We start from the raw sequence: 21,623 nt of genomic DNA on the forward strand, positions 1-21,623 counted from the left end.
TATTTTGGCTTCAGTCCTCCCTTAAGGGATGAAGCTTCAAAACATAGAAAAAAATAAAGAGTACATATCAGTAACATAAATAGTTTCACAGAAACAAACAAATGAAAAATAAAGATAATGAGAGGTACTAGAATAAAGAGCAGGGAAGGAAGACAGAACGACCAACTCATTAGAGCTTACTCTACCAAGAACTGTATATTAAGTTTTCCTGCTCACTATATTCATTTAATAAATATTCACCAACAGCCTTAACCTGAACATGGCTTTTATTTCTCATTCTCAAAGAGGATAAACAATAGTCACAGGAAAACTAAGGAGTCAGAAAGTTAAGAGAAAACATATTTATAAAATTCAATTTCATAAGTGAATATGTTTTTCTAAATTTATATAAGTGCATCTTATTGTTCTTAGGAAAATAATAGGTAAAAACAGTACATACAAAAAAATGAAAAAGCAAGTCACTGAACATTTACAATTTAATATATTTGATGATTATGTTTTATGTGTCACGTTAGCCACGGCACAACACTCAGATATTTGGTCAAAAATTACTCTGGACATTGCTGTGAAAGTATTTTCAGATAAAATTAACATTTAAACAGTTAAACAGTCTTTGGGTAAAGCAAATTACACTCCATGATATTGGTGGGCCACAATCAATCAACTAAACTCTTAAGAACAACAACAAAAAAATTGCCTTCCCCAGTGAGGAGGGAATTCTGTTTCTAGAGTGTTTTCAGATCCAGCTGCAACATCATCTTTCTTCTGGGTTTCCAGCCTGCCCTTCTACCCTGCAAATTGTTCACTTGCCAGCTTCCTCCACAATTTTATGAGTCAATTTTTAAAATTCTCTCTCTCTGTCTTTTTCTGTCTTCCCCATAGATAGAGAGATAGATATCTTAGTCTGTTTCTCTGGAAGAATTCTAATATATATTCTTCGTATCAAATAATGTTCATTCTTATTCAACAATGGTATTACATTAGGATTTAAGCATCTAGACAGTATAAAGAATCATCATGTTTGGAGAATGTAAAGATTTAGGATAGCTATTCCTGATTTAAGTGTTCCTATTTTTAACATTTAAGACCAAGAGCTGACTGTGGCTCAGATCATGAACTCCTTTTTGCCAGATTCAGACTTAAATTGAAGAAAGTAGGGAAAACCACTAGACCATTCGGGTATGACCTAAATCAAATCCCTTATGATTATACAGTGGATGTGAAAAATAGATTTAAGGGACTGGATCTGATAGACAGAGTGCCTGATGAACTATGGACGGAGGTTCATGACATTGTAGAGGATAAAGGGATCAAGACCATCTCCATGGAAAAGAAATGCAAAAAGCAAAATGGCTGTCTGAGGAGGCCTTACAAATAGCTGTGAAGAGAAGAGAAGTGAAAAGAAAAGGAGAAAAGGAAAGATATCCCCATTTGAATGCCAAGTTCCAAAGAACAGCAAGGAGAGATAAGAAAGACTTCCTCAGCGATCAATGCAAAGAAATAGAGGAAAACAACAGAATGGGAAAGACTAGAGATTTCTTCAAGGAAATTAGAGATACCAAGGGAACATTTCATGCAAAGATTGGCTTGATAAAAGACAAAAATGGTATGGCCTAACAGAAGCAGAAGATATTAAGAAGAGGTGGCAAGAATACACAGGCTGCTGCTGCTGCTGCTAAGTCTCTTCAATCATGTCCGACTCTGTACGACGCCATAGACGGCAGCCCACCAGGCTCCAGAGCTTCATGAGCCACATAATCAGATGGTGTGATCACTCACCTAGAGCCAGACATCCTGGAATGTGAACTCAAGTGGGCCTTAGAAAGCATCACTACAAACAAAGCTAGGGGAGGTGATGGAATTCCAGTTGAGCTATTTCAAATCCTGAAACATGATGCTTTGAAAGTGCTGCACTCAATATGCCAGCAAATTTGGAAAACTCAGCAGTGGCCACGGGACTGGAAAAGGTCAGTTTTCATTCCAATCCCAAAGAAAGGCAATGCCAAAGAATGCTCAAACTACCACACAATTGCACTCATCTCACATGCTAGTAAAGTAATGTTCAAAATTCTCCAAGCCAGGCTTCAGCAATACGTGAACCGTGAACTTCCACATGTTCAAGCTCATTTTAGAAGAGGCAGAGGAAGGAACCAGAGATCAAATTACCAATATCTGCTGGATCATCAAGAAAGCAAGAGAGTTCCAGAAAAACATCTATTTCTGTTTTATTGGCTATGCCAAAGCCTTTGACTGTGTGGATCATAATAAACTGTGGAAAATTCTGAAAGAGGTGGGAATACCAGACCACCTGACCTGTCTCTTGAGAAAGCTGTATGCAGGTCAGGAAGCAACAGTTAGAACTGGACATGAAATAACAGACTGGTTCCAAATGGAAAAGGAGTATGTCAGGCTGTATGTTGTCACCCTGCTTATTTAACTTATATGCAGAGTACATCATGAGAAATGCTGGGCTGGAAGAAGCACAAGCTGGAATTGCTTGGAGAAATATCAATAACCTCAGATATGCAGATGACACCACTCTTATGGCAGAAAGTGAAGAAGAACTAACGAGCCTCTTGATGAAAGTGAAAGAGGAGAGTGAAAAAGTTGGCTTAAAGCTCAACATTCAGAAAACGAAGATCATGGCATCTGGTCCCATCACTTCATGGGAAATAGATGGAGAACAGTGGAAACAGTGTCAGACTTTATTTTTGGGGGCTCCAAAATCACTACAGATGGTGACTGCAGCCATGAAATTAAAAGACGCTTACTCCTTGGAAGGAAAGTTATGACCAACCTAGATAGCAGATTGAAAAGCAGAGACATAACTTTGCCAACAATGGTCCGTCTAGTCAAGGCTATGGTTTTTCCAGTGGTCATGTATGGATGTGAGAGTTGAACTGTGAAGAAAGCTGAGCACCGAAGAATTTATGCTTTTGAACTGTGATGTTGGAGAAGACTCTTGAGAGTCCCTTGGACTGCAAGGAGATCCAACCAGTCCATCCTAGAGGAAACCAGTCCTCAGTGTGCATTGGAAGGACTGATGCTGAAGCTGAAACTCCATACTTTGGCCACCTCATGCGAAGAGTTGACTCATTGGAAAAGACTCTGATGCTGGGAGGGATTGGGGGTAAGAGGAGAAGGGGACGACAGAGGATAAGATGGTTGGGTGGCATCACCGACTCGATGGACATGAGTTTGAGTAAACTCCGGGAGTTGGTGTTGGACAGGGAGGCCTGGTGTGCTGTGATTCATGTGGTCACAAATAGTCAGACACAACTGAGTGACTGAATTGAACTGAACTGATACTTAAATAAGGGATGATTGTTGTCTCTAGGTGGCTTCAGGCATCCCCATTAAAAAAGAGAGAGAGAGAGAATAAAAGTTCCCATCAACCAGGGTAATCAGGAAATTGTCCATGCTCTTCACAAAATGGAAACCTGGGTATATTAATCTATATTAACCACAATATAATTAGTAATAAGTGCAAGCATTTGCATTTGCCTTTAGTGTCAGGGAGTTATATGGCAAAAGCCAAATTTGACATGATTGCTAACCCATCTATCCTTGGTTAAGTGTTTTGATAACCATGGTCACATGGAAGAATGAGAGATAGAATTTCTAAATTCTGAGGAGTGTATATCATTTCTTTAATTTGCAATACTTATCTCTTTCCTATTACAGGGATTGCCTTTTGTTGCTTTAATCCCCATGATCCTAAAACTACAGAACTGTCTTCAACAGAGCCCTCCTTTATCCTTCAGCAAAAGCAACATATTAACATTTATTCACCAAGAAACAAGCAAAGATCCAAAACAGATATTAAGACATATTTCACAAACAAGAATGAATAGATTACCTTTCACCTAATGAAATCTTAGGAGCTGATAAAAATCTTGTCCCCTTTGTAGACCCTGATAGGCTAGATTACACTACCACTAGGAGATACCTCAAAATCTTAATGGCATTTTAACAACAAAGGCTTCTTTCTTACTTATACTATGTGTTAATCACAGAGCCTGTTGGAAATCCTGTTCCACATTCTTTAGTCCAGTTCTCAGAGTGAGAAAGCATTCATCACATAGAACCTTTTCAGCTAGTCAGGCAAGGAGAAGACAAGATGTCAGATCATTCACTAGCTTTAACTGTGTTTTCCTAGAAAAGACATGGACCCTCCCACCTACACTGTGTTGGTCAATGCATTCAGTTCAGTTCAGTTCAGTCCCTCAGTCGTGTCCGATTTTTGCGATCCCATGAATCGCAGCACACCAGGCCTCCCTGTCCAACACAACTCCCGGAGGTCACTCAGACTCACATCCATAGAGTCAGTGATGTCATCCAGCCATCTCATCCTCTGTCGTCCCCTTCTACTCCTGCCCCTAATCCCTCCCAGCATCAGAGTCTTTTACAATGAGTCAACTCTTCGCATGAGGTGGCCAAAGTACTGGAGTTTCAGCTTTAGCATCATTCCTTCCAAAGACATCCCAGGGCTGATCTCTTTCAGAATGGACTGGTTGGATCTCCTTGCAGTCCAAGGGACTCTCAAGAGTCTTCCCCAACACCACAGTTCAAAAGCATCAATTCTTCGGTGCTCAGCTTTCTTCACAGTTCAACTCTCACATCCATACATGACCACTGGAAAAACCATAGCCTTGACTAGACGGACCATTGTTGGCAAAGTAATGTCTCTGCTTTTCAATCTGCTATCTAGGTTGGTCATAACTTTCCTTCCAAGGAGTAAACGTCTTTTAATTTCATGACTGCAGTCACCATCTGTAGTGATTTTGGAGCCCCCCAAAAATAAAGTTTGACAGTTTCCACTGTTTCCCCATCTATTTCCCAGGAAGTGATGGGATCAGAAGCCATTATCTTCATTTTCTGAATGTTGAGCTTTAAGCCAATTTTTTCACTCTCCTCTTGCATTTTCATCAAGAGGCTTTTTAGTTCCTCTTTACTTTCTCCCATAAGGGTGGTGTCATATGCATATCTGAGGTTATTGATATTTCTCCAAGCAATCTTGATTCTAGCTTCCTCCAGCCCAGCGTTTCTCATGATGTAATCTGCATAGAAGTTAAATAAACAGGGTGACAGTATACAGCCTTGACATACTCCTTTTCCTATTTGGAACCAGTCTGTTGTTCCATGTCCAATTCTAACTATTGTTTCCTGACCTGCATACAGCTTTCTCAAGAGGCAGGTCAGGTGGTCTGGTATTCCCACCTTTTTCAGAATTTTCCACAGTTTATTGTGATCCACACAGTCAAAGGCTTTGGCATAGTCAATAAAGCAGAAATAGATGTTTTTCTGGAACTATCTTGCCTTTTCCATGACCCAGCGGATGTTGGCAATTTGATATCTGGTTCCTCTGCCTTTTCTAAAACGAGCTTGAACATGTGGAAGTTCACAGTTCACGTATTGCTGAAGCCTGGCTTGAAGAATTTTGAGCATTACTTTACTAGCATGTGAGATGAGTGCAATTGTGCAGTAGTTTGAGCATTCCTTGGCATTGCCTTTCTTTGGGATTGGAATGAAAACTGACCTTTTCCAGTCCCGTGGCCACTGCTGAGTTTTCCAAATTTGCTGGCATATTGAGTGCAGCACTTTCAAAGCATCATGTTTCAGGATTTGAAATAGCTCAACTGGAATTCCATCACCTCCCCTAGCTTTGTTTGTAGTGATGCTTTCTAAGGCCCACTTGAGTTCACATTCCAGGATGTCTGGCTCTAGGTCAGTGATCACACCATCGTGATTATCTTGGTCGTGAAGATCTTTTTTGTACAGTTGTTCTGTGTATTCCTGCCACTTCTTCTTAATATCTTCTGCTTCTGTTAGGTCCATAGCCTTTCTGTCCTTTATCAAGTCCATCTTTGCATGAAATGTTCCCTTGGTACCTCTAATTTTCTTGAAGAGATCTTTAGGTCATGGTGGAGAGGTCTGACTGAATGTGGTCCACTGGAGAAGGGAATGGCAAACCCCTTCAGTATTCTTGCCTTGAGAACCCCATGAACAGTATGAAAAGGCAAAATGATAGGATACTGAAAGAGGAACTCCCCAGGTCAGTAGGGGCCCAATATGCTACTGGAGATCAGTGGAGAAATAACTCCAGAAAGAATGAAGGGATGGAGCCAAAGCAAAAACAATACCCAGTGTGGATGTGACTGGTGATAGAAGCAAGGTCCGATGCTGTAAAGAGCAATATTACATAGGAACCTGGAATGTCAGGTCCATGAATCAAGGCAAATTGCAAGTGGTCAAACAGGAGATGGCAAGAGTGAACATCAACATTCTAGGAATCAGTGAACTAAAATGGACTGGAATGGGTGATTTAACTCAGATGATCATTATTATCTACTACTGCAGTCAGTGCATTAGCCACTACTAGTACCACTACTACTACTAAGTCGCTTCAGTCGTGTCTGACTCTGTGCGACCCCACGGACGGCAGCCCACCAGGCTCCCCCATCCCTGGGATTCTCCAGGCAAGAACACTGGAGTGGGTTGCCATTTCCTTCTCCAATGCATGAAAGTGAAAAGTGAAAGTGAAGTCTCTCAGTCGTGTCTGACTCTTTACGACCCCAGGGACTGCAGCCTACCAGGCTCCTCTGTCCATAGGATTTTCCAGGCAAGAGTACTGGAGTGGGTTGCCATTGCCTTCTCTGCATTAGCCACAATTAACCTCAAAGAATCAGAGGATTCAACCTTACCATATGTCAGATAAGTGGGATAATCAGAAGTATTTGGGAGCATCCATGATCACCACACTCTCTCTCCAGATGTTTAGTGTAAGAAGGTAACTATAAGTATTTCATGAGGAGGTCATCATAGGTGTTTTAGATTAGCAGAATCATTAGTGAGCTAAAAGTAATGAAACATCTGCCAGGCAATTGGCAACACAGTAAGTCACTTAAACGTATTTTCTCATTTGTTCTTCACATCACCCTATAAAATACTATTATTTTCCCCAACATTATGGAAAGAAAGCTTCAGATTAAATACTAAATTCATTTAATGAAAACTATTCTCCTAGTGAGTTATGCAGTAATATCTCCAACTCTGGAATGTCTGATCACATAGTCAAGTCACTTAAATCATTCTACCACTCCATAATAATGCCAGTGTTCTTAATGGAGTTTAGGGATTGGGGACATAGAAAAAAAAAAAATGACCAATGAGTCAGGGAAGATAAATGAAGGATAATCTCAGTGTAAAAACCTGCAGTGACCTAGATGAATGGGATGAAGCTGGAACAATTTTATTCTTTTTCCAACTTAAGCCATGAAATTAAAATGCACTTGCTCCTTGGAAGGAAAGCTATGACAAACCTAGACAGTGTAATAGAAAGGAGAGACCACTTTGCTAGGTCTATATAGTCAAAGCTATGGTTTTTCCAGTAGTCATGTATGATGTGAGGGTTGGACCTTAAAGAAAGGTTGAGTACTGAAGATTTGATGCTTTTGAATTGCGGCGCTAGAGAAGACTCTTGAGAGTCCCTTGGACAGCAAAGAGATCAAACCAGTCAATCCTAATGGAAGTCAGTCCTGAATATTCGTTGGAAGGACTGATGCTGAAGCTGAAGCTGCAATATTTTGGCCACCTGATGCAAAGAGTCAACTCATTGGAAAAGACCTTGAGGCTGAAAAATATTGAAGGCAAAAGGAGAAAGGAGCAACAGAGGATAAGTTAGTTGCATGACATCACCGATTCAATGGACATGAATTTAGGCAAACTCCAGGAAAGAGTAAACAGAGGGGAGCCTGGTGTGCTTTCAGTCCATGGGGTCACAAAGAGTTGGACATAACTTAGCGAATGAATGACAACAACAACATATCTTCACCACAAAAAGGATTTGCTGCAACAGGTAAAGGAAGAACATACAGCCTTTGGGTTTTAAAAGGAAGCTAAAAAATTACTCCCTTTATCACTGAGACTACACACTATTTTCTATGTCATCATATATGTACACATATGTAGGAAACATGGGGGACTACCTAGGTTTTAAATAGTAGTCACTGAAGCAAGTATTTTCAACTTTATTTAAACCAATGACCCTTTATGAAAAATACATAAATATGTCATGCCTCTTTAAAGATTCAAATGTTCCCTATTTCTTTACACCACTTTCAAGAGTCAGGCATCTGTTTTTTTGTTTTTATTGAAAGTATCTGATTTAAAGTTTAGCTACTTTAGGTAAACTATAATATGGTAGTCATTTTGTGATAGTCATTGTATTATGTGTATTATGCTTTCATCATTTGTTTGTTTTGATATACTGACACATTCATTCAGCAAATGAATATGGACTCCCTATTCTCTGGCCTACCCTCTTACAGGTACTGAAGATACAGCAGTGAACAAGACAGAGAAGTTCTACGTCTCATGGAGCCTATACTCTGAAGAGGCAAGGACAGTAAATTATTCATCCAAAGTATATGAGAAATATCAATAGAAATGATTTACAAATGCAAAGAGTGTCAGCCTGTGAAATTTCATGGAATAAAGGTCTAGATAGAAGGCACAGCTAGCGCAAAGACCCTTAGATGAAAGCAAAATGGGTGTATCTGGGAAAAGGAAAGATGGCCAGTTTGATGGTATGTTGTTGGTGATAAGAGAGCGATACAGAGAGCAAAGCAGTAACCAAATCATTGTGTGTTGAAAGTAAGAAGATTAATTTTCATCATATTCTATTTGTGAGGTAAGTTACATTGATGACGTATACAGGAATTTACAGATGCATCCTGGGAAAGGATGCGATATGCTTGCCACATCCATGTTGCTTGGTTCCTGGTCTGTCTATTGGAGTCACTACCTATTAGGGCTTGTCACAGTGAGCACAGTAGGGCAGGAGGATCTGGGATCATTGTCTCTTATGCTCTCTTTCTTTTTTAAACAAGGTAGAGCAACTAGAGAAGGATTTTCACTTTCCACATCAATATATTTTCATTAAGACAAGCAATTTATTGTTCTTTCAATATCCTCATCAGTCACTTTAAAACACTCTCACATGCAACATTATTTTTCTTCGGTAGAAGATTAAGATGAATGACCTGGTGAATATGCTGTAGCTCACACTTACGGGAATTTCTCAAGGGAACTTGATCTAGTTCACGTATGCAGAAGTCCACTATAAAATTAACACTAGTTACATAGTGTTTATGAAAGACATCCATTGTCTTGGAAACTTTTATTGAAAATCATAGAGAAAGCTTTCAGTCACTAAGGAAATCATAGAATTTCCCCCTGTGACTCAAGGTACCTTTCAGTGATGAAATAAACATAACTTGGGCTTTTTTTTCCTTCCCTTCCTAAGCGAGGCAGCTACAGTTCATTCTCATTGATCTGACATATTTTCTAAGCTTAAAAAAAAATCAAGTGATATGGAAAAATGTATTCAGCAGATAAAATATTATTCAGAACACATATTAAATTTAATATCTTAGATGAAAATTAACATTGTTACAATATACTCAGAAGTGTTACTTCTGAGGACTGGTTATCATCTGAAAAGGTCTCAGTGGACAACGTCAATAGTGTCTATTGAAATTTCTTTGTTAACTCTTTTCATTAATACATGTTGCAATAATACTTAATTTTCTATGCATTAACTGAGCCTGACCTGTTTGCCTATGTCAGAAGCAAGGAAATGCTACTGAGGCAATATTTTAAGGAGTTTCTAACACACCCTGGCAAAAATCCAAAGTTAACCTCTTCTAGTAAAGAAATACCACATTTGGGAAATTAAAGTACATGTTTGAATTTGTTGTGTATAAAGAGAAGGAGAGTGAAGGAAAGACTATAAGGATGACCTCTATGAGTCCATAATTTAAGGTGTCACCTTGAAAATGAAAAGTTTCAGAAAATTTGGTCTATTTTATCCAATAATAGCATTTCAGAGTTTCAGTTTAGAATAATTTACCTAATATTTTATCAGTTTCAACTGACACTGACTTGGGATAATTCAAACATAAATAAATTTGAAAAAAAAGGACCTTCAGGTAGTCAAAGACAATGGCAAAGGGTATTTTTGGGAATAAGAAGGTGGAACTGGAAAGCTGACAGGGACCAGAGAGTATTTTCTACTAATCCTATTTAATTCTGTTTTACATAATCTATTCTTCCTTCATATCAATTTTTTATATGTCCATGCAAAGTTAGGGCTTCCCTCGTGGCTCAGTTGATAAAAAATCTGCCTGCAATGTGGGAGACCTGGGTTTGATCCCTGGGTTGGGAAGATCCCCTGGAGAAGAGAAAGGCTATCCACTCCAATATTCTGGCCTGGAGAATTCCATGGACTGTACAGTTCATACAAAGAGTTGGACAAGACTGAATGACTTTCACTCTCACTTGCATGCAATATTATATCACTGTACCCATACCACTGTGAAATCTGAAACCATTCCAAAGTCTTTTGGGTTGCCCATTTGGGAGCAGATATATATATCTCTGTATCAGTTATTTACAACCAAGAGTGTATTGTCACATCATACAAACATTGGAAGGAGATTAATTTTCCATGATGGGACATGGAAAAAGACATAAAATTGATAAACTCATCTTCCTATATGCATAAAATGATATGTGCTCAGATCTAATATTCGAGTACAGTTATCTTTATTATGGTTAGGGTGGTAACAACTCCTTTGCAGTAGAATTATTGCAAACATATCAACATAAGAATGTGTGTGTCCTTCCAACCTCATCTCCAGAACAACAATAATCTATTTTTGAATAGAACTTCACAAATTTAAGTGCATACACATGCTTTTTTATTTTTCATATAAAAACTATTCCTTGAAATATTTGTACACTGATGTGATTCAATTTACTTATTTTCTACATAACTTGCTTTCTGGAATACTATAATGAATAAAAAAATTTCAAAGTTACTAGCACAAAATAAAAATTAACCATTTGCAAATATATATATATATAATAAAGGCTATCTTCCTAGGCAAATAAAGACAAAGCAGAGACTGTCCAAAATATAGTTAAAGGAAATAAAATACTGTTAAGGAAAGTATGACTAAGTACTTTAAAAAGAGCAATGATTTGGAGAGTTTTACTAATATATCAAATAAAAGACTAAATAAAATATGTGATTTTCATGAATATACATAAATGAACTCTATATTTGAATTGTGATATTTTCTCCAAGTTTCTACCATCTTCTGATTCCATTTCTAGTCACACTCGCTTGATCAACCCTTATTTTCTTCTGTATATTAAAAAAAGAAAACACAAGAAATAAACTAAGAAGGTTATTTTCCCAATATCATATGCCAATGGCAAGTAAAGGAGTGGATGCTAGCCTGTGTTTTCTAATTCTTTTCAGATCAAAGAATGTGAGGTTAGCCTCATAAAAAAGAAAGACTATACAATGAGACTAAGTTTAAGTGTGTGTGTGTGTGTCTGTGTCTGTGTGTGTATGTTTGTGTCTCTCAAGTGAAAAGTAATATATTTTCCCTTTAGATACAGTTAGAATCATAGGTTGAAAGTGACAGGCTCCAAAACAGTAGAAAAATTTTCCTTTAACCCCTGCCAGCACTTCACCCCAATGTGTTTCTCCCCACCTACAGTGACCAACCCAAATTGTCTAACCAACACCTTCTAATCCATGTCCCCAATCTTGCTGCCCTATATTTTATCCCACAGTTAATAAAACCTATATTTCCCCTTACTTTCAGCTAAATTGAACAGTGAACAATTCTCACAACAAAACTGAACATTGATTGCTCTTCTTCAGTCTATTTTCTAAAATCTTGAAGCTTCTTGTTATGTGAAGTTACTTTAGTTGTGTCTGACTCTTTGTGACCTTATGAACTCTAGCCCAACAGGCTTCTCTGATATGGTATTCTCCAGATAAGAATGCTGGAGTGGGTTGCCATTTCCTCCTCCAGTTAAGCTTCTTGTTTCTCCTGAAATGTTCATTTAAAAGCTATTCTCACATGTGTTGTCTTGTAATAAGAATTGGGCTAAAGAGATATAAGTATGCTGATGTGTCTTCAGTTTTGGTGCTATGCCTCCATCAGGATGAAATTTATAATTCTGCTTTGAAAAGAAAAGGATGATGTATCAGAGACTCAGTGTCATTTCCCCTTTGGGGCTCTCAAGCATGGACTGTCATATGAGTTCTGCTTCCATCTTGCTTTGTGCTTATATCAAAATGCAGCTTAAGCTTTAGTAAAATTGTCCTCAGAAAAAGTAGAAGAACCTTCTACATTTTCTCCTTCATTTTCTAGGGTGCTTTTGAATGCACAGATAAGAAAGTAATGGTGTCAAATGAAGACATACATGTGCATATGTATTATGCTAATGGCACAGATATTTGAATATTTGGATAATTTTAATAAGAAATTTAGAAATACAATGACCATTTAGTATTTTCCAATGGGAAAATTTGTTAATTTGATAGGTCCTTAAAACAAACAGAAGAAGCCCTTATGAAGAGATTGTCTTTTATATCTTTAAGAGATCACATAAGAAAGAGACTATTTTAATTTAAGCCAAATATAATAAATCTTTGTGTTGGTGTGTATGTTTGCAGATATATATATGTGTGTATAAAAAAGATTTATGTATGTAATCTCCCTCTTCTTTTAGGAGAAGGCAAATGATTAGTTTTTAACAATGAAAATGCTTTATTTGTCTGATGCTAACTCCTCTTAATACTCTTTTACCTATTTCTTTTTACTTTCTTCCCTACTCCTTTCTCAATCCTCTTAAATTTTTTTGCAGACTAATCTTGAAAATATTCTTTCATTTGTGTGGAATCTAGGAATATGTAGTCCAAGTAGAGAGTAAAGTTAAAAAAAAATATATGAGGTTGCATTCCTTTTTCTATAAAGTTGTGGTTAAAAAAATTAAACATACAAATCTGATTGGAGTAAAAATTAAGAGCTTTAAAAGACTCTTTAAAGCATAGTTTAATCAACATAAATATATGAATTTTATGAAAATAAAATATTATTTTAATATTTCTCATAACTAAGTTAATGATATTTGTATAAAGTCTACTTTTTATCATCTTCCAAATTTTACTATATAAAATCAATCCTCATAAAATATTTACCTGAAACTAATTTTTAAATTATATAATTTGATATATTTAAATTTCAAAAATGGTTTTCTGAGTCAAAAACTTATCATTTCTGAAACTGTTTAAAATTCTAAATACATAAAATTGCTTTTATCTAAATTGAATTTTAATAATAAATGTTTTTAAAGTATTTAATCTCATTTCTTATAATGTCAAAAATTGTAAAGATTTACTATGTAGTAAAAATTATAATTTTCATGTTCTTAGTTAAATTTAATAATTATACCAATATTAAGTTGTATTTATTAGTAAGTAATATAAGATAATTGTATAAATTCAAAGTAGGAAAAAAAGGACATAACATAATGAGTCACTACATTTAATTCAGTTCAGATCAGTTCAGTCACTCAGTTGTGTCTGACTCTTTGCGAACCCATGGACTGCAGCATGCCAGGCCTCCCTGTCCATCACCAACTCCCAGAGTTCACTCAAACTCATGTCCATTGAGTCAGTGATGCCATCCAACCATCTCATTCTCTGCTGTCCCCTTCTCCTCCTGCCCTCAATGTTCCCAGCATCAGGGTCTTTTCAAATGAGTCAACTCTTTGCATCAGGAGCCAGAGTATTGGAGTTTCAGCTTGAACATCAGTTCTTCCAATGAACACCCAGGACTGACCTCCTTTAGGATGGACTGGTTGGATCTCCTTGCAGTCCAAGGGACTCTCAAGAGTCTTCTCCGACACCACAGTTCAAAAGCATCAATTCTTCGGTGCTCAGCCTTCTTCACAGTCCAACTCTCACATCCATACATGAATACTTGAAAAACCATAGCCTTGATTAGACAGACCTTTGTTGGCAAAGTAATGTCTCTGCTTTTTAATATGCTGTCTAGGTTGGTCATAACTTTTTTTCCAAGGGGTAAGAGTCTTTTAATTTCATGGCTGCAATCACCATCTGCAGTGATTTTGGAGTCACAAAAAGAGTCAGCCATTGTTTCCACTGTTTCCCCATATATCCTCCATGAAGTGATGGGATCAAATGCCATGATCTTTGTTTTCTGAATGTTGAGCTTTGAGCCAACTGTTTCACTCTCCTCTTTCACTTTCAAGAGGCTCTTTAGTTCTTTTTAACTTTCTGCCATAAGGCTGGTGTCATCTGAAAATCTGAGGTTATTGATATTTCTCCCAGCAACCTTGATTTCAGCTTGTGCTTCCTCCAGCCCAGCGTTTCTCATGATGTACTATGCATAGAAGTTAAATAAGCAGGTGACAATACCCAGCCTTGACATACTCCTTATCCTATTTGGAACCAGTCTGTTGTTTCATGTCCAGTTCTAACTGTTGCTTCCTGACCTGCATACATGTTTCTCAAGAAGCAGGTCAGGTGGTCTGGTATTCCCACCTCTTTCAGAATTTTCCACAGTCTATTGTGATCCACATAGTCAAAAGCTTTGGCATAGTCAATAAAGCAGAAATAGATGTTTTTCTGCAACTCTCTTGCTTTTTCAATGATCCTGCAGATGTTAGCAATTTGATCTCTGGCTCCTCTGCCTTTTATAAAACCAGCTTGAACATCTGGAAGTTCATGGTTCACATATTGCTGAAGCCTGGCTTGGAGAATTTTGAGCATTACTTTACTAGCATGTGAGATGAGTGCAATTGTGTGGTAGTTTGAGCATTCTTTGGCATTGCCTTTCTTTGAGACTGGAATGAAAATTGACCTTTTCCAGTCCTGTGGCCACTGATGAGTTTTCCAAATTTGGTGACATATTGAGTGCAGCACCTTCACAGCATCATCTTTTAGGATTTGAAATAGCTCAACTCGGATTCCATTTACCTTTATTCATATGCATTGCAGAAGAACTAAAATGTATTAGCATATTCAAATTCTTTCAGGTGACATTATATACATATTAATATATACGTAAATGTAACTCAAAGAAATTTTTCTTAAAGATAAATAGTTAAGACATTTGAATTTTTCTACTATCTAATTTATCTTGGTCTGCAGGAACAAAAGTTGATTGTTTTGATTAATGATGATATTGTAATAAACATTTGAGATTATGTTAAGTATAGCAATTATAGATACAAGAATATATACAGAATAATGAATATAATATGTCATTTTCTTAAGCAAACCATCATGTTTTATTAAGATAGAATACTGAATATAAAATATACATATTGATTTATTTTATATATGGATAATGTTAATTACATTTTACAGCTAACCTCAATATTTCATTTCCTTATTTATACAGATAACAAATTTGTATATGTATTATCCTACACATATATAATGTTACATATAGACTATGAATGTGAATATAAGTATGAATAATAAAAATGAATAAAAATGAGATATGTTAAACATACTGATAGCTCTGACTCTATTTTAATAGATTTACTCATAAGGGAAAATGGTATCATCCCATTCCTGCAAAATATTAAGATAAGTACAAAAAAGTAAAATTAAAACTTTTTTCCTATTAAATGACAGTTATTCTCTTCCCAGAGAAAAGGCTTTGATTTTATTATGAAAATATTCTGATAACTCTCAGTGCTTCTAACATATTCTTGAGCTAAATAATGTTTTCAATGTCCTTATTTTGAGGAATACAATTTAAATTACCAAAATCATTGCCCCTTATTGCTGTTCCTATTTTTGACTTTGAAAAAATATGGCTTATCTCTGTCTTACATTCCCTGTTTGTGTTTTCTTTTCTTTCCCAAACTCAGGCACCAAATTAGGAATAACAGATATCTGTAGTTTTCCTAGAATGACCACCAGGTACCAAAATGATTGCTTTGTTCTCCTTATGAAACAAAGATTGTAAAAGCAATCAGGTATGTTTTGCATTTCAATTTTTATAGTGTATTGTTTGTAAGTAAGATGTATTAATATAAACACTGTACACTATAAATACTGTATTAATATAATGACTGCATACTCCTTAGTTCAAAAGCATGTTAATGTTCAGGCACAAGGACTGATACAATATTTGTCTACCATCTGATATGTGTCTCTAAATTTTATGCACTAGTCACTCAGGAACAATCAGTATCCACTGTGCTAAGTCTTACGGTATAAATCAAAAGGCCCTAGACAATTGCCAATGTCTTCAGCATGTATCATATGTCTCACTACCAGGCAATCATTGACTATCTGTTTATAAACTAATTGCGTGCTGTCCCTCAAGAGAGCGTTACATTCTCTTTCATTCTAATAATGCTGGCTAACATAATTCATTATCCAGAACAGTTTCATTTTATCCCCAAAGCATAGATAAATTACCTGCAATCTTCAATCAGCTTTCGTAAGACTATTTCACTCAAAATTCCTAAGGATGTTTCTGGCATATGTTTCAACTGCTAAACTCATAAACCTGGTAAAAGTGCAATGATAAGATCCAAAAGTCTATTTTTTAGGTTGGCAAAGAGCTCATTTAGGTTTTTCCATAAGATGTTACAGGGACAATAATCAAAGTGCTTTGTAAGACACTATCCATCATCCAGAAAAACCACATCCTTATTGTCTTTAGTCATCAATAAAAATAGAAAAAATAACTGATATTTAAATCTTGAAAATTATCTAAAGAATGAAGACTGCCATGGTGTTGGGACATGTCCTTAGCTGTAATGCCTTTCAGATCTTCAGCAAAGGAAATCAGAGGCTATCACATATGAACCAATAACAGCTCACCCTGTGTGACTAGAATTACACCTCCCATAACTGATTATAATTTCTTAAGGTATAAATGGTACATTATTCCACTCATGGTGCCATAGAAAAATGTCATAAAATGGGTATATTAATGAGCAAAAATTTATTTCTCATCATTTTAGAAACTGGAAAGTTTATGAATCAAGGTGCTTGATGATTTGATTTCTGGTGATGGACATTTACCTGGCTTACAGGCACCTTCTCATTGCATCTTCACATAGCAGGAGAGAGACAGAGACAGTACTCTTTGTTGTCTTCTCTTATAAGGATACCAATAGGATTGGATCAGGGCCCCATCCTGTGACTGCATTTAACCTTAATTAGAAAGTTATGACCAACCTAGATAGCATATTCAAAAGCAGAGACATTACTTTACCCACAAAGGTCTGTCTAGTCAAGGCTATGGTTTTTCCAGTGGTCATGTATGGATGTGAGAGTTGGACTGTGAAGAAAGCTGAGCACCGAAGAACTGATGCTTTTGAACTGTGGTGTTGGAGAAGACTCTTGAGAGTCCCTTGGACTGCAAGGAGATCCAACCAGTCCATTCTAAAGGAGATCAGCCCTGGGTGTTCTTTGGAAGGAATGATGCTAAAGCTGAAACTCCAATACTTTGGCCACGCCATGTGAAGAGTTGACTCATTGGAAAAGACCCTGATGCTGGGATGGATTGGGGGCAGGAGGAGAAGGGGACAACAAAGGATGAGATGGCTGGATGGCATCACCGACTCGATGGACATGAGTTTGAGTGAACTCTGGGAGTTGGTGATGGACAGGGAAGCCTGGCATGCTGCAATTCATGGGGTCGCAAAGAGTCGGACATGACTGAGTGACTGAACTGAACTGAACCTCTTTGTAGGCCCTAGCTCCAAATATAGTCACAATGGCATGCAGGAGGTTTAGGAGTTTTGTTTAAAAAAAAAAAAATCTATGAATTTGGAGGACATGATTTAATCCATAGCAAATAATCAAATACTTAGAGGTTTAAAGCAATACACTCATCTTTATAACTAATAGGTCCAAGTGACTTCTCAGGGATTTGTTGTTGTTTAGTGCAAAGTCATGTCTGACTTTATTCAACCCAGGGACTGTAGCCTGCCAGGCTGTTCTGTCCATGGTATTTTTCAGGCAGGAATACTGGCGTGGGTTGCTATTTCCTTCTCCAAAGGATTTTCCCAACCCAGGGATTGAACCCAGGTCTCCTGCAATGAAGGTAGATTTTTTTATCATTGAGCCACTAGGGAATCCCTACACAGCCTTCAATCAGGAAACCCAGTTTTACTAAAACTGATGCCAGCATAAATTTTCTCTTGAATTTGTTGAAAAGACCTTATCAGATACTATTAACTACAAATACTGTAATTAAATTACAAGGGTTGGGTGCCTGGAACTTCATTTGCCCACTGAAAATATTTTATTTCCATGAACTGGAGGTTTTTACAACTCAGACATCTATAATTGGGAATCTCTCAAAATACTCCAGAGAAAATAGCATCATGAAAGAGACAGATTTCTCAAGAAACTTGCATCTAGCATCTGGCAGGAGACCTTCATATGTAAATAACTTCTACCCCCAAATTTTGTGGACAATGACCCCCAAATGTCAGGAGGACTGCCATCCTCCTTCTAAACTTTATTTTCAGAGCAAATTTTTTTTTTCTTCTGTTAGTTTAAAATTCTAAACCTCTAATTATAAAAAAATTGGTTCAGGATGGGGAGCACATGTATACCTGTGGAGGATTCATTTCGATGTTTGGCAAAACTAATACAATATTGTAAAGTTTAAAAATAAATAAAATTAAACTAAAAAAAAGTGGAACTGAATATTTTTTTTCTTTAACTCCACACATTAGTTTCTAAAAGGTAATCTTTGGCATATCATTACCTGACTAATGATAAAAAGAGAAAAGAAAATAAAACTTTGAGACTTTGCCACTACTACTTTTTGAGTCACCCATTTCAGGCAATTCAGATGGAGCTTGATATTTGTTTCCCTAGTTAGGACTGTGGAAAATTGGTGCATGAGAGAGTGTCTCTTTATGACTCTACTGTTTATACTCATCAGCATTACAGTTCCATGTTACATCCTTTCCAGTCTTAAATGGCTCTATACAGCTAATAACCTGGACCAATGAATGAAGTCACCAAGGAAAACTAAAACTCAAATGAAGAACTAACAGCTGTGCTCATTACTCAAGAATCCTCTGTGACCACAGAACTTCCTTGTTCTGTAGATTCAGAAACCACAGAGAGTAGTTAAATATCTAGATTCTGAGATCTGGCTTAAGCCTATTGACCATGAGTCAGTCCTATGCTGGCCAAAAGATGACCATGAAACACCTTGAAGGCCTAAATTAACTACTTACCTGTAACATTTATGAGACCTTGGCTGTTTCCGCCTACTTCTCTTGATAAACCCAACTTGTCCAAACTAAACCATGACTCCAGTCATGCTGCTCATACATCCTGTTCCAAAATTAATGCAACCAAAACTGTCTCCCCCCAAAGAGGCTATCTCTCGGCCTTCAAATAAAGACACTTAAAATAGCTAAAGTTCTATTAAAAAAATTTTTTTTTATTCTTTATTGTCAAATTATACACTTTAAGGCTAACAAGGCATTTTTTGTTTGTTTACTTAGAACTTGCAAAAGCAACATTAGAGTAACTGTGCTGAACTTACTGGGATAAACGAAACAAGACCTAATGGAAAGGTAGGGGATCAAAAGGTGTTTGGGTAAAATGTTTATAATTATCATCATCAGGATCTGAAACTATGAGTATCACTTCATCCATTATGAAATGATATTATTCTCTGAGCGTGTTAAAGTTATGGATCAACTATCTTACTTGTCTCATTCAAAAGATTTCTACTGCATGAATCATACATGCAAACATTGATCTAAGCTCTTGGAATTAAGCAGAACAGATAAAAGTCATTGTCCTGAAAATTACAGTATATTAGGAAAACATTCAAGTAACACAAAAAATAAATATGGTCATCAATACAGACCCAGGGGAATTCCAGTTTATGATTATTTTCATTATTCTGTCCAGTTTAACATATTTTACAAGATTTTATCTCAAGTTTATATGTTCTTAATTCCTTAATTTTTTTGAAACAATTTTAGATTCAGCGGAGATTGTGAAGTTAGTTTGGAAAAGAGCTATGTACACTTTACAAGTTTCCTCTAATGGTTACAATTTACACAATTATAGTATAATATCAATACGAAGAATCTGATACTGGTACAATGTACATACATAATTCTATGTCATTTTATTACATGGGTTGATTAGCATACCCACCTCTGCAATGAGCATAGGAAGATTCCTTCACCACAGTGGTCTCTCTCCGGTACCCTTTTATATTCACTCATAACCAACAGCATAATCTACATTAAGTCCCCCCCCTTCTCCAGCAATTATGAATCTGTTTCCCATTATTATAATTCCAATATTCAAGAATGCTATATAAATAGAGTCATGCAGTTTTTGACTTGATTCAGTTGGCTTTTTTTCACTCAGCATAATGCCCTTAAGACCCATACAAATTGTTGTGTGTATCAATAGTTTATTACTTTTTATTGTTAAGCAACATTCAATGATATGAATGTATCACAGTTTGTTTAACCATTCCCTTACTGAAGCATTGTTCAATTGCTTCCAAGGTTTGTCTATTAGAAATAAAGCTGCTATGAAAATCCATGTTCAGTGAGCATAAGTTTTCAACTCTCTAGGAAACATACAATTGCTGGGTCTTATGGTAATTTTCATTTTTATTTTTATAAGAAAGTGCCATACTATTTTCCAAACTGCCTGTACCATTTTACATTATTATAAAGCTTAGACAGAGATTCAGTTTCTGTGTGTATTAGTCAGCATGGGGTATTATTATTAGTAGTAGTAGTATTAGTATTAAATTTTATCTCTTCTATTATGTATACACTGCTATCTCATCACAGTCTTAATTCGGATTTTACAGATGGCTAATCATGGTGATCTGGTCCCATCACTTCATGGGAAATAGATGGGGAAACAGTGGAAACAGTGTCAGACTTTATTTTTTTGGGTTCCAAAATCACTGCAGATGGTGATTGCAGCCATGAAATTAAAAGATGCTTACTCCTTGGAAGGAAAGTTATGACCAACCTAGATAGCATATTAAAAAGCAGAGACATTACTTTGACAACAAAGGTCTGTCTAGTCAAGGCTATGGTTTTTCCAGTGGTCATGTATGGATGTGAGAGTTGGACTGTGAAGAAAGCTGAGCACCGAAGAATTGATGCTTTTGAACTGTGGTGTTGGAGAAGACTCTTGAGAGTCCCTTGGACTGCAAGGAGATCCAACCAGTCCATTCTAAAGGAGGTCAGTTCTGGGTGTTCATTGGAAGGACTGATGTTGAAGCTGAAACTCCAATACTTTGGCCACTTCATGCGAAGAGTTGACTCATTGGAAAAGGCTTTGATGCTGGGAGGGATTGGGGGCAAGAGGAGAAGGGGATGACAGAGGATGAGATGGCTGGATGGCATCACCAACTCAATGGACATGGATTTGGTTGAAACTCTGGGAGTTGGTGATGGACAGGGAGGCCTGGAGTGCTGCGATTCATGGGGTGCAAGGAGTCAGACATGACTGAGCGACTGAACTGAACTTAACTGAACTGAATCATGGTGATATTTATTCATGTGTTTATTTGCCAATCTTAGATGCTAATCAGTGAAATGGCAATGTCTCTTCAAATCTTTTACTCATTCATTAATTGGATTATTCTTTAGAGTTGACTTTTGAGAATTCTTTATGTATTCGAGAGATATGTTCTTTGTCATATATGTGGTTTACAATAATTTCCCCCAGACAGTAGCTTCTC

The sequence above is a fragment of the Bos indicus x Bos taurus genome, chromosome 9 (genome assembly GCF_003369695.1).
Source record: "Bos indicus x Bos taurus breed Angus x Brahman F1 hybrid chromosome 9, Bos_hybrid_MaternalHap_v2.0, whole genome shotgun sequence".
Lineage (NCBI taxonomy): Eukaryota > Metazoa > Chordata > Mammalia > Artiodactyla > Bovidae > Bos > Bos indicus x Bos taurus.